Consider the following 18,061-nt stretch of genomic DNA (forward strand, 5'->3'; position numbering starts at 1 on the left):
AGGACACCCAGCTGGTGTCCCAGATTTGCTTGGTGTGGGGGAAAAAAAAAAACCACCCATCTGGTGTCACAAGTGTTGTTAGTTCTATTTCTCTAGAGAACACTGACAAATACAATGGCTAAGTTAGAGTCCTTTAACGGGAAAAGAAGCAAATCATAATGTAATATTCTAATATTCCCAGGTTCTGCACCACTTTCAGAGCAATCTCAGATGTCTTTAAGATATCACCAATGATATTATGAAAGAAAAGTTCACACAACTAAAACGTCTGATCTGCTGCTTCACCTCTGTACCCCATCCCAGTGTGGTATTTTGAGATCCAATCTGTAAAATCCAACTCTGGAAGACTACAAAACTTAGAATGATTCTGAATTATTTTCTGAGGTAGCATTCTTTGATATTACAAGTATTACCCTACAACAGTATTCACATACCTCACCCCTCTCAATGGGCAGCACTAAATTGCCTGACTGCAGCAAGTAAATTGAGATAGTAAAAAGAATTTAAGACTCCAACAGCCTCATTTTTCTTAGAAAATCTTTGCCAATGGTTTCTCATATATATCATTAATATTTACTTTATGAACATCTAAAAAGCATGAAACTGAAAGTATCTTGATAGTCCCTAGACTTACTTAACTTTCTCATTAGTATAACAAGAAAAAGTAAACTATGTGTCTTCTCATTACAAAAATAACTACCATTTTCATACTGAAGTCTGTTCCCTCTTCTGGCTGTTACCTGGGTTAGGTTACCTGATATGTATGGGTTCCAAAGAAACTTTTCTGCTTTCTCCTGGAATATTGGCCCCTGTGCTACCTTTGGGATGTTTTGTTCTTTTGTTTTTCATTCCTGAGGCAAGGAATGATGTTTATTCCTTCATATCTCAGTTTGATTCTTGCCATGTAAGTGCTCTAATCCAATACCAAGGCATTAAAAACTTCCAGCAGTTACTGAGCAAAACAAACCCTGCTTTTTCATTAAAATCCATTATCATCACAGCTAGAAAAAATGATTCAGGGCGACTCTGATATGCTTACCTCAATAGATGATTGTTTCAGTTAATATATTGACTAAAATTTGAATGTATGAACAATACAGTTTCCAGGAAATCATCTGTGAAATGTACATGCTGCTTGTGTAGTTTATATAGTTTAAACAACCAAAAAGAATACGGTAATTTTGTTCCAAATGTCAAAGGACTGTCCCAAAAGTTCTTATCTGTAAATATTGTTGTTTTCTTGCTTACCCATTTACTAAAATTTATGGGTATGAACAATAGAATTTTCTGGAGAACTTCATGATAAAGCAAAAGCTGCTGTGAATTTAAACCAACAAATAATAGTACACAATGACTTTGCTCTAAATCCAAGTCAATATTCTTGAATAGGAAAAATTAAGAAAGTAAAAACAAAAGAGGTGTAAGAACTCGGGTCTGCCCTCCTTTCATCAAATATGAAGATTGGGCATTAGGAAGTGGAAAATTTTGAGCATGTTAATAGGTAAAAATGTATGATAGTGTTTAAAAAGATGAGATAATTGTAAGGTTTTTTTCCTCACTTAATATAAGCATAACCAAAAGAATTAGGTACAGTGATTATCCCCATTTTATGGATGGTACAGCTGAGGTGGTGAAGTTCTCAAGGATACAAAGCTAGTGAGTATCAAGGCCAGGATTTGACTTAGTCATTCTGTCCTCAGAGCCTTGCTCTAGATAGGGTTTACACAATTCAATAATGTACAAATATAGGAAAAGGTGAAAACAAGGTTTTTTTTACTCAAATTCAGATGCCTCATAGGTTTCTTATTTTCTTAAAACAAAATGAGACCAAAAAAATTAACTTCTAGGCTTCCAAGTCATAAATGTTACCATATCACCTATTAGACTACAAATACTTAACAACACCCCCTGGTCAATGGCTCAACAAATTGGACTATTCCTGCAATCCATCTGCTTACCAGGTGGCATAACTTTCACTGTTAAGGGACCTTTGTGGTTCAAGGCAGGTACAACAGGGTAGGAAGAGCAGCAAGGTGGATGTCATCTTTAAGTAAAATGGACAACTTCTTAAAAGAGATGCATGCGGCTTCCCTGGTGGCGCAGTGGTTGAGAGTCCGCCTGCTGATGCAGGGGACACGGGTTCGTGCCCTGGTCCAGGAAGATCCCACATGTCGCGGAGCGGCTGGGCCCGTGAGCCATGGCCGGAGCCTGCGCATCCGGAGCCTGTGCTCCGCAATGGGAGAGGCCACAACAGTGAGAGGCCCGCATAACGCAAAAAAAAAAAAAAAAAAAAGAGATGCATGGGTAGTTAATGGCAGGAGTTTTGCAGAACCAGAATGCTCTCTAAAAGTATCATGTAATACTAACTTTTCTCAGCCGTCTGACCTCTCCACTGTCCCCTGTAAGACATGTGGATATTCCTATTGTTGAGCCCTCTCTCTTTATTCCTGATTAATTTATTTCCAGAATCTACAGCAGTCTTTATTTCATAACGAAATGATGTTTTGTTGTTACCTCAGTAAATAAACTACTTTGGCTAGAGTGGAAAATAAGAATCCCATGTTAAATGTAGAATATAGAATTCCATGCTAAAGTAAACCATGTTAGAATAAAAAATTCTGTTCATTGGAAAAGAATTCCATATGGAATAAATATGAATTAGCCTGAGTTATATTCTTCATATCTTAATTATTTTATTACACCCCTGCTTAACTATGCTGAAAACACTCATTGTATCTCATCCTGCATAAGACTTAGAAATAATAAATTTTTTAGAAATACCATGGCAGCAACTGTCATTTCTTACAATTTTTAAAAAGTCTTTTCTCTTAAAAGGGCTGAACCACAAACTCAATTCCTTAAGATGAGAAACAACTTCACTCCAAATAATGAAATGTGGTGACAGTGATGAGAAAGAGATGACAAAGAATATTTAAAGTGGAAATGAGTTGTACACCTGAAACTAACACAACATTGTTAATCCACTCTACTCCAATATAAAATAAAATTGTTTTTAAATAATAAAAATAAAGTCACTGAAAAAATAAATAAAGTGAACATGAAATGCTTACCTCTTTATCTATGGCCTGCAATGTTTTGGGTTTTTTTGTAGTTTGAATGTTTAATAACAATCTAGATACTCAGTAGAGAGTAATCCGTCTGAGAGCCTGACCATTCATTCTTCTATGACTTCAGCCCAGAGCACCAAGTCTGAAACACAAAAGTTTCTCAGTAAATATTTATTAAATTAAAAGAAAGACAACTGTTTTTCTCTCAAACATAGGGTATCACTCAAATTCACTGACAAAGTATGTAAATTGTACCCAAATGGAAAGTGAGATCATAGGATCATAGAATTTTAGAAATGCAAGGAAGTTCATGAGGTTTCTTTCTTGGTGCCTAAGAAAATTCTAGGCTGTAGGAGAAAAGTACACACTAAGAAAATAATCCAGTTCGCAAGCTGCTGTGTTTTTTCTCCTAGTTATGTGCATTTTTCTGATATTTTAAAATTCAGTTTCCTTTTCATTCACATTGGAATGACCATCCAGTCTGCTTACTAGATGCCTCTTAGGCGAGCTCTTATCAAAGCTCAGCACAGAAGTATCATCTATTGGATCAGACCCCTTTCTGTTCCTCCTTTACACTTAAATTAAAAATTCAGTGTGTCTCAACTGTAAGAAAATTATAGCTCAATTGCAAAGAATAATGCCAATTTCAGAGAGAAATGTTTAATATCACAGTAGAAACAAACAGTGTAGAGCTTTTAAAATAGAGAACTAGGACTTCCCTGGTAGCGCAGTGGTTAAGAATCCACCTGCCAATGCAGGGGACACGGGTTCGAGCCCTGGTCCAGGAAGATCCCACATGCCACGGAGCAACTAAGCTCGTGCACCACAACTACTGAGCCTGCGCTCTAAAGCCTGCAAGCTGCAACTACTGAGCCCGCATGCCACAGCTACTGAAGCCCACATGCTTAGAGTCCGTGCTGTACAACAAGAAAAGCCACTGCAATGAGAAGCCTGTGCACTGCAAGTAAGAGTAGCCCCCGCTAGCCACAACTAGAGAAAGCCCGCGAGCAGCAATGAAGACCCAATGCAGCCGAAAATTAAATAAATACATTTATTAAAAAAATAAAATAGAGAAATGTAGAACACATCCAGAGAGCTTACCTAAATCAAAGATATACCATGGTTATCTTTAAATGTAATGGTTTAACTGAAAGATGTTAAGAGGTCAGTCAAGGACCTACAGCAAATAAATCAACCCTTCTGCCTGTTATTATATCAATAGTTTCATTCCTGTGGATTTGTATAGCTTTAAAATGCAAACATACTTGAGACAGGTCATATCTGCAAACACCCTATCATTTAAAACCTTATTGGGGGACTTCCCTGGTGGTCCAATGGTAAAGAATCCGCCTTCCAATGCAGGGGATGTAGGTTTGATCCCTGATCAGGGAACTAAGATCCCACAGACCACGGGGCAACTAAGCCCGTACAGCAAAACTACTGAGCCCATGTGCCTAAACTAGAGAGCCTGGGTGCCGCAAACTATAGAGCCCATGCGCCCTGGAGCCTGCACACCACAATTAGAGAGAGAAAATCCGCATGCTACAACTAGAAAGAAGCCTGCACGCTGCAACAAAAGATCCCGTGTGCCTCAACGAAGATCACATGTACCGCAACTAAGACCCAATGCAGCCAAAAATAATAAATAAATTAATTAATTAAAAATAAAAACAAACAAAAAACCTTATCAGGATTACTAATCACTTGACAGCAAGTCTGAGAATCAAAGCAGGTACCCCAGGATGTAAAGGAAAGATAGCTTCAGAAGCAATTTAAGTACATCAAAGATAAAATGTATATCAACTGGATTTGAGCTCTTTCTCTTCAGAGTCCATAAACGTTTTGTACAATTTTAGGGGACTTATGTATATTGCAGTTACATGACTGTTTTATTCTTCCCTTTAGCGTGTGTCCTCTGTGTGGGTAGGAAAAGCTTCTATTTGTTTCCTCAGTTCCTATTCAGTGCTTTGCATGAAGCCAATGCTCATTTTTATGTTTGTATATTAAATTCTGCTTTGAGCCATCATTACATTTGGTAACTACACTCTTTGGTCATATTTAGAATAAAAAAGAAGCAAGCGATAGTCCATAGACATGGGCTAATTAATTGCAGAAGCACTAATACTCTAAAACAAATCAGCTGTAATGTATAGCGGCATCCATTTTGTTGATTTTCTATCTCCAGATACAATTAAAAAGAAAAAGACAATTAAACCTGGCATATTTTTGTGTGCTGCCATGTTGACCTATGAAGCTCCATTCTTTCACCAGCAACCTTTGCAAACCACTAGTTACTGGTTTTATGTAATATGTCCAAATCTGATTTAACAGAACTCCGAGCCATTCTAGCACATCAGGCACAAAAAGTCCCTTTGATCTTCTTGCCACTTTTAAGAAACATCTGCATCTTTGTAAAGACCTGGTGGGAAGAGCCAAAAGTCTGAGAACAGATACAGCCACATGTAAGAAGATAGAAAGAATTGTTAGAGGAACCAACCCTTCTTGTTAGAGTCCCAGAGACCTGAATGGAAGGCTGGCAGCATCTAGGGCTATAAATGTAGAGTCGTTTCCAAGAGTTGGACTTCAGAGGTGACCCATTCCATCATTCTATTGAATAAAACAGCCTGATATCATTGTCAAAGAAGGACAAAGTAGTAAGATTGGTTTTAAGGTTATCCAAACATTTGCTTCACAATAAGGAAATTACAACCAAAAAAGTTCCTACTTGGACTTTGCCCTTTTCTAATTTTTTAAGATAAAATTTAAACCTTTCTTTGTCAAAATTTCTCTGTTGTGTTTTATTCCATCTGGGTTTCATTTCAGGGAAAAAAGAACAGTCTCCATAAATATCCAACATATATCTCTGTGCATAGGGTACAAAATGGTCAACTACTGCATCTGTATCCTCTACAAGATTCTGATCCCACCAACTGCTTAGATACCCTTTATATATTCCCCAGCTCCAGTCACGTGTTTGAACTGAACTGAACTTTTTTGTGTTCCAGATAAATGCTGGAGTGTGCCATGTAAAATAATGTTCAAACACTTCTTTTGCACTGAGTGTTGCAAATGACAAGATGAAGATTCTGGGACTAGCTCAGATGTGTTGGATAAGAGAGATCCCCGAGGGCTAGTTCCAAGACCTGGGAAGGGTTAGCCCTTACCTCCCATTCTGCCGCGAGTCTGAGGTTTCCTTTCCCATGCAGGTGGAAATGGAGAACTGAATGAAAGAAAAAGCAAAGTAGCAGATGATAGCAGAAGTTTTCCATCATAGCCTCATCCAGTTCTCTAGCACATGTTGCAGATTGAGTATTCTGTGAAGCCCAAGAGGCATGAACTGAACAGGAGGTTGAGCCAAAACTCCTCATGGTTTATTGAAAACATTTCCAGGGCTTGGAAATGTATCCTAATAGGAATTCCTATCATTTCTGGCAAAGCCAGGCAAACTAGTATGTTCTGAGAACCCAGTGGCCTTCCCTCTCCCCTTTTAGCAAGAAAGACAAAGTAGTCCAGAGGTACATATTTGAAAATAAGTTGCTTTCAGAATTTAAACAAGAAGATTCAAAGTCTTATGTCCTGGAGTATTCTGAATTTTCACTTATATAGGTATACATATACATATTTATGTAGTTAATACGGCACAGGCTGGGAAGCAAAAAAAAATCTAGATTCTAAACTATGATCCCCTTCTCACGGAAGGCTACTAAATGAGCTCTGAGGTGTCTCCAAATTGTAAATTATGCTGTTCTTTCATTTTATTTTTATCAAATTTTTTGAAGTATGTTTTAGGAATGGTAAACTGCATACATATGAAGTGTACCATTAAATGAATTTTGACAGATGCACACATCCATGAAACCACCAATACACTAAAAAAGCAGAATATTTCCATGACCCCCAAAAGACTCCTGGTGCCCCTTTGTAGTCAAGCCCTTTCTCTACCTTCAACCCAGCCAACCACTGATCTGTTTTCTGTCAGTATGAAGGAGTTTGTATTTATGGAAATGGAATTATGTAGTAAGTACTCTTTTATGTCTGGTCTTGTTCACTCAGCATAATGATCTTGAGACTTAACCATGTGATTGCATGCACCAGTAATTTCTTCATTCTTATTGTTTTATTTTTCTAACCACATATCTGCTGATGGACAGTTGGGTTATTTCTAGTTTGGAGCTATTTTAAATAAAGCTGCTATGGACATGCATATACAAGTCTTTGTGTGTTTCTCCTGGGTAAGTACTTAAGAGTGGAATGGATGGGTCATATGTTAGTTGTATATTTAAAATTTCTAAAAAGTACAAATTTGTTTTCCAAGCTGGTTATCTAATTTTATATTTCCATCATGAGTAATTTTATATTCCACATTGTCACCAACACTTAGTATGGTTAGTCTTTTTAATTTCATCCATTCTATTTGTGCATGTAGCTCTCATTTCTTTTTTTTTTTTTTTTTTTTTTTTTTTTGCGGTACGCGGGCCTCTCACTGTTGTGGCCGCTCCCGTTGTGGAGCACAGGCTCCGGACGCGCAGGCTCAGCGGCCATGGCTCACGGGCCTAGCCACTCGGCGGCATGTGGGATCTTCCTGGACCGGGGCACGAACCCATGCCCCCTGCATCGGCAGGCGGATTCTCAACCACTGCGCCACCAGGGAAGCCCTCGGTCTCATTTTTATCTGGATTTTCCTGATGACTAATGTTAAGCATCTTATCATGCACTTAGGACCATTACTTTATCTTCTTCTGTGAGGCGTCAATGAAGTTATTTTTATATTTAGAAGTTTGTTTCTGTTTTCACTGTTGAGTTGTAAAAGTTATTTATGTATTTTGGTTACAAGTCTTTTGGCAGATACACGTATTACAAATATTTTCCCCAATCTTTGGCGTGGTTTATTTTCTTAACCATGTCTTTTGAAGAGAAAAACAGGATGTAATAATAAAGCTAAATTTAATGTGTTTTTGTCTGGTTTATACTTTTTGCTCCCCCAAATTGCAAAGATTTTCTCCTTTTTTCTTTAGAAGTTTATTATTTAACTTTTAATTTTGTGATAATATTAGACAGTCAGAAAAGTTTTCCAAGTAGTATTGAGGGTTCCCAAAGACCTTCACAGAGCCTCCCTTAATTTTAACATTTTTTATATTCATACAATTGTCAAAACTAAGATGATAAGACTGGGAAAATGCTGATAACTAAACTGGAGGCTTTATTTGCATTTAACCAGTTTTTACACTAATGTCATTTTCTTTTTAATTGAAGAATAGTTAGCTTACAATAGTATATTTGTTTTACTTATACAACACAGTGATTCAAATTTTTTATATACTCCCTTTAAAGCTATGATCCCTGTGCTGTACTATACATCCTTGTAGCTTATTTTATACATAGTATTTTGTACCTCTTAATCCCCTACCCCTATCTTGCCCCTCCCCCATTCACTCTCTTCACTGGTAACCACTAGCTTATTCTCTGTATCTGTGAGTCTGTATCTGTTTTGCTATATTCATTTGTTTGTTTTATTTTTTAGATTCTACATATAAGTAATAACAAGCTGTATTTATCTGTCTCTGACTTATTTCACTAAGCATAATGGTTATTATGCTTAGTCCATCTCCATTAGTGCAATGGCAAAATTTTATTATTTTTTATGGCTGAATAGTATTCCATTGTGTGTGTGTGTATGCATGTGTATATATATATACCAAGTCATCTTTATCCATTTGTCTGTTGATGGACACTTAGGTTGTTTCTGTATCTTGGCTATTGTAAATAATGCTGCTGTGGACACTAGGGTGCATATATCTTTTTAAATTAGTGTTTTAATATTTTCTGGATATATGCCCAAAAGTGGAATTACTGGGTCATATGATAGCTCTATTTTCAGTTATTTGAGGAACCTCCATACTGTTTTTCATAGTAACTGCACCAATTTACATTTCCACCAACAGTGTACAAGGGTTCCCTTTTCTCCACATCCTCTCCAGCATCTGTTATATGTGGTCTTTTTGATGACAGCTCTTCTGACAGGTATGCAGTGATAGCTTATTGCAGTTTTGATTTGCATTCCCTTGATGATTAGTGATGTTCAGTATCTTTTCATGTGCTTGTTGGTCATCTGTATGTCTTCTTTGGAAAAAGGTCTGTTCAGGTCTTCTGCCCATCTTTTAATCAGGTTGTTTTTTTTTTTGATATTGAATTTTATGAGCCATTTATATATTTTGTATATGAACCCCTTATTGTCATATCATTTGCAAATATTTTCTCCCAATCAATAGGTCATCTTTTCATTTTGTTGAAGGTTTTTTTTCTGTGCAAAAGTTTTAAATTTAATTTGGCCCCATTTGTTTGGTTTTGCTTTTATTTCCTTTGCTTTAGGAGACAAAAAACATATTGCTATGATTTATGTCCAAAGTGTTCTGCCTATGTTTTCTCCTAGGAGTTTTGTGGTTTCATGTCCTACATTTAGGTCTATTCCATTTTCAGTTTGTTTCTGGATATGGTGATAGAGAATGTTCTAATTTTATTCTTTTACATGTAGCTATATAGATTTCCCAGCACCACTTATTGAAGAGACCGTCTTTCCTCCATTGTATATTCTTGCCTTCTTTGTTGTAGATTAATTGACCATAAGTGTGTGAGTTTATTTCTGGTATCACTTGCTTTCAGCTTGAAGAACTGCCTTTCTTAAAGTGCAGATCTGCTGACAATTTTTTGTTGCTATAATTTTTTGGTTTTGTTTGCTTTTTTTAACCCAAAATGCCTTTATTTCACCTTCTTTCTTAAAACATATTTTTACTGTACTAGAATTTTGGCTTAACAATTGTTTTTCCTTTCAATACTTCAGAGATTTGATCCATGGTCTTCTGATCTTCATTGTCTCTGGTGTGAAAACTACAATCTTTCAAATCATTTCTTTTTCCTAACTGCTTTCAGTATTCTCTTTCTCTTTGATTTACAAACAGATTCATTCAGATGTGGCTAGGCATGTCACTTGTACTTATTCTACTTGTGGTTCACTAAACTTCTTGAAGATGTAAAATTCAGTCGTTCACCAAATTTGGTATGTTTTTGACCCTTATTCTTAAAATGTTTTTAGTAAACAGTTAAATTGATTAGACCCCAACTGCAAATTCTGTTTCACCTGCAGTGGGTGGTGTTGCAGATCTCAGTTCTGTCCTTTTATCCTTAGGGGCAGCTAACCTTGACTTTGCTCCATGTATGGTTGGTCCCAGGGTCAATCAGAGATTTGGGTAGAGTATATAAACAATTTAGAATTCCTCTTCTTTGGCTTTTTCCTCTTCGGGACTTCTTCCCCACACTCTAGAGGCCATGGTGTCCTGTTCTCTGTCCTCTGCTTCTTTAGCTGCCCTTCACTACTTTGTACCTGACGCTCTGGCTAGCCTCAAGCTCAGGTCATCAAAATAGGAAACTCAGCCCATGACAGCCCTTTCTTCCAAATTTCAACTCACCTCTAATATATGTCTGCTCTTATTCACTTTCCAAGAGTCATTAAGTAAGACTGCGTGTTGGTATGTCTGTGTGCATGTGTGTGTATATGTGTTTTCTCTAGAGTATATAGTTGTTATCTGATGAAGCATCAATCTATTGTGACCTTTTCTACCATACTAAAGACACAAATGCCCCAAATTCTATTATTTAATATAGCAATAAATGTGTGTGTGCTTTTGCCTAACTAAACTGTTGCAAATGCTACTTATTACTTCCCTTTATTCATTTTCCCAAAATGTTAATATTTAATTTAAACCAGGTGTTGTTTTAATTGCTGGTATGTAGAGTATTCACAGCTTAGCACCTTTTTTTGCTGTTCTCAAATAACTCACAAAAAAGAGTAGGTAGAATTTTTAACAAGTTTGAGAAAAGGAAATTGGGATTCCAAAGATTAGAAGATCACGGAAGATCACACGTGCTATGGACTCATGTGTGTGGAGAGGAAAAACTGTCCATTTTGAGAGCAGAAACAACATAAAGAAACCTTAGGAAATGCAAGCATTTCCTATGAAAGACTGGAGTTAGATCACTTAGGTGACTTTCAAAGATTGCATAAATAGTTAATGACTCAATCAGAATGTCTTCGCAGTCTCAAGGATCAAACTAGTAGGAAAGTGGGCATAAAAAACCCAATGTCTGTTCTATAGAAAGAAGGACTTCCAGCAAAAGTGCCACATAAAAATGACAGACTAAAGAATTGTACTTTTTCTATATTAATTTAGAGGCATTTAAGCAGAGACTGAACTTGTCAGGGAAGCTGTATATTAAGCATTTGATGGGTAATTGAACTAGATAACCATTGAGATTCCTTCCAGACCACAGCATTCACAACTTGACAATTCAGTGACCATTATCATTGCACCTAAAAGTGCCATTTTAAAAATTCTGACTCTATTACCTTGACACATTTGTATTTGTATGTCCTAAAGAAATAATTTTTTGAATTGAGGGATTAATGTTCTTAGCATGTGGTGCTTGCAGAGCTCTTGATGCTGCCTAAGAAAATATTTTAGAATTCCTGTCTATAGCAGACATAAATTTCACGTAATGAAATCATTTTCATAAAGTTGTCATTTACTCTTCTTTGCAAAGAAATTAAAGTTACGTTATTATGGTTAAAGTCAACTCTTATATTAAACAATCAGAATTTTCTTATAAATCAGACACACAGACATACTAATGTATATAGAAACAGAGATACGTGGATTAAAATTTTCCTTGGAAGAATATTTCTTTGAATTTATTGATATAAATGTAATTTGAATTTTAAATTTTTAATCAAAGAGAAAGTGTGAAAATTGTAACTTTTTTGTATTGTTCTATAATTCAGCTTAATGAACTCATGAGCCACTCCCTTTTTTCCAGTAGGACAATTGTTCTCAAAGTGTGGTTGAAGGACCCCTAGAAGTTCCCAAGACAATTTCAAGGGTTCTGCTAAGCCAAACTACTTCCATGCTATATAATATGGAGATATTTTTGCCCTTTTACTTTCACTCATGAATAAGTGTGCAGTACATCTTTCCAGAAACGACATGTTATGCAGGACATGTGTTTTTACTGCTAATGGAATATGTGCTTGTGTGGAATATTCCTATGTTTTCTGAAATCTACAGCATATAAATATTTGAATTTTCATAAATTAACTTTATTTTTAATTAGTACTTACACTATTCTATTACTATCACTGATTATACTTCTTTTTATGGAAGTCATAACATGGATGTAGTTTTGTTTCGTGCTGCACCACGAGGCATGCGGGATCTTAGTTCCCTGACCAGGGATGGAACCTGCACCCCCTGCAGTGGAAGCGCAGAATCTTAACCACTGGACTGCCAGGGAAGTCTTGATTATACTTCTTTTAATCTTTGTAAACTCATTATCATCCAATAAATCTTACTCTGAAATTCTGAAATTCTCCTTTTAGCTACATGGAAACACAAAAAGAAGTAGAAGTTGTCTAGATTTGTATAATTTTAAAGAAGTTCTAATCTTTTAATTATCTAAAGATAATATTTTTAGTAATAATATTACTATTTTAGAATATAATCATTTATTTTCAAATAGAGGAAATACATATTTGAGGAATGATTATTGGCTTAAAAAAAGAAGACTCATTTTCTCAACCCACAGATGCACCATCTACAACTAAAAATGCTGAGAAAAATTAAACTCTCATATTAGAGGGTCATTTGACTAATGCAAGAGAGAAATCTTCTCTAAGGAACCTGGTGAAACTGTAACCAAGAAACAAAACTGTGACAAAATGCTACTTTCCGCACCTTATAAATGCTAGTGATTTTTTTATTGTGTCGTTTGAAACAGAATATTTTAAAACAGTTTTGTAGTGCCAGTTAAGTTGCAATGTTATTTTGAGACCAAGCATTCAAAAGTTTAAAAAATAAATAATTAAATATTTAAAACATAGTTGGGCTAAAGTCTTTAGCAGACAAAACTATTTCTTACAGTTTTTCAAACTAGACTTGGAGAAGCCACTGAAATATCTTACAGGGAATGTTATCATATTCCATTGGCTAGAGAAGAACACAAAATAGCTAGAGTCCACTTTGGACCACTGACATTGCTCAATGCTTGCTGATGAAAAATAAAGGCATTCACATCAGTGCCAATTTGCGGCATTAGAGTATCTTGTCAAATTAAAATTTTCCTTGAAAACATGGAGATGAGATAATATCTCATCTGCACAACTGTACTTTTTCCTTACAAATGGATGAATCTACAGACATGGCTGGACTTGCTCATTTGCTTGTATTCATCTGTTATGGATACTAAATAAGCAACCGGGAAGAGCTTGTTTTATGTGAATTTTTGGCAACAAGCACAACTGGCACTGAAATATTCAAAATACTGAGTAATATTTTTTAATTACATCACTTTTTGGGCCCCATGGAAGAAATGTGTTGACTTTTGCAATGATGGTACAGAAGTAACTATGGGTAAAACTGCTGGTACCTTAGCACCAATCAAGGTAGTGGTACCTAACTGTACTACTGGCCATTGTATTCTTCACTGATGGGTGTTTGTAAGTAAAAAAAATAACAATAAGGTCAATGTTAATTAGGAATATTTGGTTTCTTGGCTCTCCCTGAGCACCTAGGATAATGGAATCTGGTGCTTGCTTTCTCCCTTGGAACATTCAGGGGACACTTGAGGGATTTCATTTGAGAGTGGTTTTAAGTTGGGAAGGAGAAGGATTCAGGAATGAGGGAGCATGTTGCTATCTTTCCAGAATTCCTCTTCGTAGTTAACTGGTAAAAATATGAATGACTAAATCCATTAACCTTTTCCTGGATGGCTAATTTATTAAAAAATTTAACACAGAAATTCTTTGTTTTTCTTCACAAGTATAGTTCTAGGTTTGCAGATTTCCTTTCTGCTCTTACTTGTTTGTTTTTTTATTGATTCTTAAATTTATTTACAGTCAAAAATATTTCATTTATCGTTGTCTCTCTCTCACTATTATAAGGCCCATAAGGATGGAGTTGATGTTTATGTTCTATTTGTTACTCCAGTGCCTAGAATAATGACAGGTACATAGTGGTTACTCAACAGATAATTGCAAAATCAGTTATTTTTATATTCAATTTAAATTGTCTGAATTTTGTGAGATATTTTTGTGAACTATGCTTCCAATAAATCATCCTTACGAACAGCAACAACAAAAAATTCTATCCAATTATATTTACTATTATTTACAAAACAAACTAACAAACAAAATTTCCTTTTTGTGCATAGCAGGAATCTTTTAAAGCTTTTTCTGTTTTATTATCTCTTTTCTGACTTGAGATTTATTGCATTTAATTTGTGATATCTCATTGTTTTTTCTCTCCAAATTGCTCTCTGATATTTTTGCTTATTTACATCTTCCAGATTTATTTAATAATAAATACATGTTCTTAAATATGGCTCTATCTAATGGGTTAAAATCATGTAAATCCCTGTTTATAGGATACATGAATAAACCAAAGACATTAAAAATCAGAAATGTTACCATACTTGTCATTCACTGACATTTTCTGGTGGCCAATGCTGTGTTCCTTTCTGCTCAGGATGTTAAAACTAGATCCAGCCTCACCCTGATTAGTCCTACACAACTGCGAGTCTCCAGGGACCTAATTAAAAGCCCTTTCCCTTTTAGTTAAAGACTTTGAAGAGTCTCTTTCCCAGTTCGAGGTTAATTGTACTTGTCTTCATTCATATCTTTCTCACCCTAGTACATCCACAGGAACATGAGACAACAGTTAATCTGCTCCCTATTGCGTCTGACTATCCACCTTACTCACCTTCTGGCTGTCTTCCTGATTCTTAGCTCTTAACAGAATCTCCTGATGGGTTTGAAGACTGGTTTAGAATCACTTTGTTGATGAAAATAGTTCCTCTCCTTGTCTTATGTCAACCGACTCTTCCTGCTTTGTTTTATATACAACCCCTGATCCACAGTTTGGAGAACTACAAATAGGCTAACATACACCTGTGCTTACACAATCATACAAATACTGAATGATAGGGCACACAATCGCCAAGATCAAACGTGAGCACTCAGGTCGGTGTTCTTGTATAGTGATGCCAGTTCAGACCACACTGGAGAGGGCTAATTTGGCTGGCAATGCTCTTAAAGGGCACAGGTGATTTTGCCCTTCCACATTCACAACATAGCACATCATGCTGCATCAATATGGCTACACTGGCTGATGTAACTTCCTATGTAGTTGTTTATTTTTTATTACTATCATCATCATCATCACCACCATCATCATCACTATTTACAACTATATCTATTTGCTATTTCTTGGTATTATAAACACAGCATGAATTTCATTGTCTCATTAAATCAAAGGTGTTCTAGAATATTGAATGTACCTATATTTGCCAAATCCAATATTATTTTCCAAGCCACCAAATTCGTTTCCATTTTAAGAAGAGAATTCTGATGTTCAGAAAAATAATTTTTCCCTAATGGCACACTGTATGTCATTGATGGAGCTGGTAATAAAACCCTAGTTGTCTGAATCTCCAACTCTGTGCTCAACTGAAATTGCATTCTTCACTCAAAGCTAAAGGAGAAAATAAAAGTTACACGCTGATTCCACAGGATATGTTGTGCTAAACTAATGTCACCCATTTCATTCCTTGCAACCCAAGCATACTTCAAGTACTATTTACTAAATGACCTGTGAAGGTCATTTCATGCAACAGTACAATGTTTGAAGTTTCTGAATTATCCATATTTTGAAATATTAACAAAGTATGTTTTGTGAGCCTTCTACCCCCTCATAAAGTTAACAGACCACTTACCTACACTAGTCTCCTAATAAGGTTATGGTTGTACTAAACAGTGAAGAAGGTTTTTTAAAAAGCTCCCTACCATTTGCCAAGCAAGCAATACCATTATAATTTAACATATACTATCTCATTGAAACGCCTTAAAAACCAGCAAGATTGGTATTCTTATTATTACTTTACTAGACATAAAGATAAAGCTTTGAGCATTCAATTCATGTAATTAATTAACAGAACCAAGTTTCAAATTCCATTCTTCAGATCAACATCTCCTACACTGAAAATAAGGCATTATTTTAAAACCTCTCAATTTCAAATCTAATAATAAATATGAAACTGAATTTAGGAAAGAGAAACTACTAGACTCAGCCTCTCCCTGCCAGCCCCGCCATCACTGCTGCAGTCACGACTGCTGATGGGGTGGACGAACGTTTGCCTCTGCTCTGCGCATCCCATTCAAGAAATGTCACTCCCATGTCCCCACCATACTTACAAGAAAGCAGCCCCAGAGCAGAACTCCCACCTCCATACACAGCCATCGCCAGCCCAGACGCCAGTGATATTCCAGTAATAAAGTACCATGTGTGCCAATCTCTCATCAATTTGGATGGCAAGCTTCACCAGCTTGTGGTTAGGTGCACGGTTTGCAATGATGCTAGGCCAGTCGGAAATCCCCCAACAAGGAAGAAGTATGTTAGATGCCCTTGTAATTGTCTCCTCATTTATAAGGACACATCATGGCAAATAGGATGTCCAAGACCCACCTGTAGACACGTAATTAACCTTGGCCTAGTAATGCTTATTTCTGAAGAACAGCCAGCTCAACCTGCATTGCCAGTCCAACCAGAAGGTACAAGGATCATGTGTGGGCACTGTGGAAACATGTTCTCGTGGATGGAACTGAGGTTCAACACTGGCAAAATGCCCACACTGCAAAAAAATTTCCTCAGTGGGTAGTGCACTTCCTCGAAGGTGCTGCTGTGTGTATATTACCACCGGAATGATATGTATTTTCACTGGAGTTGGATTAACTGTTGGCACCCAAGATTTTGCAAGGCGATTTCATGCAACCTATGTTTCTTGGGCAGTTGCTTATCTCTTAGCTTTGATCTGCCTTATCTGAGCTTGTTATTGGGGGGCCATAAGAGTGAGTTATCCAGAACTTGGTTTTGCATAAGCTTGTTTATGATTTGGTCATGCAGGTGAGAGTATCTAGCAGTTCTCAATAAGCTACTCTGGACATCTTTAAATCATTTACCTAATGGATTTTTTTTTTTTTTTGGGTGTGTTGGGTCTTCATTTCTGTGCGAGGGCTTTCTCTAGTTGCGGCCAGCGGGGGCCATTCTTCATCACCGTGCGCGGGCCTCTCACTATCGTGGCCTCTCTTGTTGCGGAGCACATGCTCCAGACGCGCAGGCTCAGCAGTCATGGCTCATGGGCCTAGTTGCTCCGCGGCATGTGGGATCCTCCCAGACTAGGGCTTGAACCTGTGTCCCCTGCATTAGCAGGCAGATTCTCAACCGCTGCGCCACCAGGAAAGCCCAACCTAGTGGATTTCACTCTGGTTTATGTATGAAGTTTTAAGACTTTGGGAGTCTTTTATGAACAAATGCTCATTGTACTACATTATATGCCAATAGTTTGTTTTGCTGCTAAGTTTTCAAGCTCCAAATAATAAAGCTTGGTCTTCATATTCTTTCACATCTCTTAAAAAAAAAGAAAAGAAAAGAAGAGAAACTACTTATCATCATCAATATCTTCTATTTGATCCAGAATACTTTACTAGAGACACAATAAAGCAAGTTTAACCTGCAGTCCACATGCTAAACAGGTATGCTCTTTATTATCACAATAAAAAGGGACATATATTTTATTATCTAAGAGTATCCTGGACTTCCCTAGTGGCACAGTGGTTAAGAATCCGCCTGCCAATGCAGGGAATGCGGGTTTGAGCTCTGGTCCGCGATGATCCCACATGCCGTGGAGCAGCTAAGCCTGTGCACCACAGCTACAGAGCCTGTGGGCCTAGAGCCCGTGCTCCACAACAAAAGAAGGCACCGCAATGAGAAGCCCATGCACTGCAACGAAGAGTAGCCCCCGCTCGCCGCAACCGGAGAAAGCCCCCATGCATCAATGAAGACCCAATGCAGCCAAAAATTGATTAATTTTTTAAAAAGAGAATCCTAACCACT

General features: G+C 36.8%; 1 long non-coding RNA gene and 1 pseudogene across 5 annotated transcripts in view; one reads left to right on the top strand and one right to left on the bottom strand.

The window, feature by feature from the left end:
- LOC137204797 (uncharacterized) overlaps nucleotides 1-18,061 on the bottom strand; it is a 420,535-nt gene that overhangs the window by 28,447 nt on the left and 374,027 nt on the right. The gene's annotated exons all lie outside the window — the stretch shown is intronic.
- Nucleotides 15,153-17,046, top strand: LOC137205101 (type 2 phosphatidylinositol 4,5-bisphosphate 4-phosphatase pseudogene; annotated as a pseudogene).

This window comes from Pseudorca crassidens, chromosome 13 (assembly GCF_039906515.1).
Source record: "Pseudorca crassidens isolate mPseCra1 chromosome 13, mPseCra1.hap1, whole genome shotgun sequence".
NCBI classification, from domain to species: Eukaryota; Metazoa; Chordata; class Mammalia; order Artiodactyla; family Delphinidae; genus Pseudorca; species Pseudorca crassidens.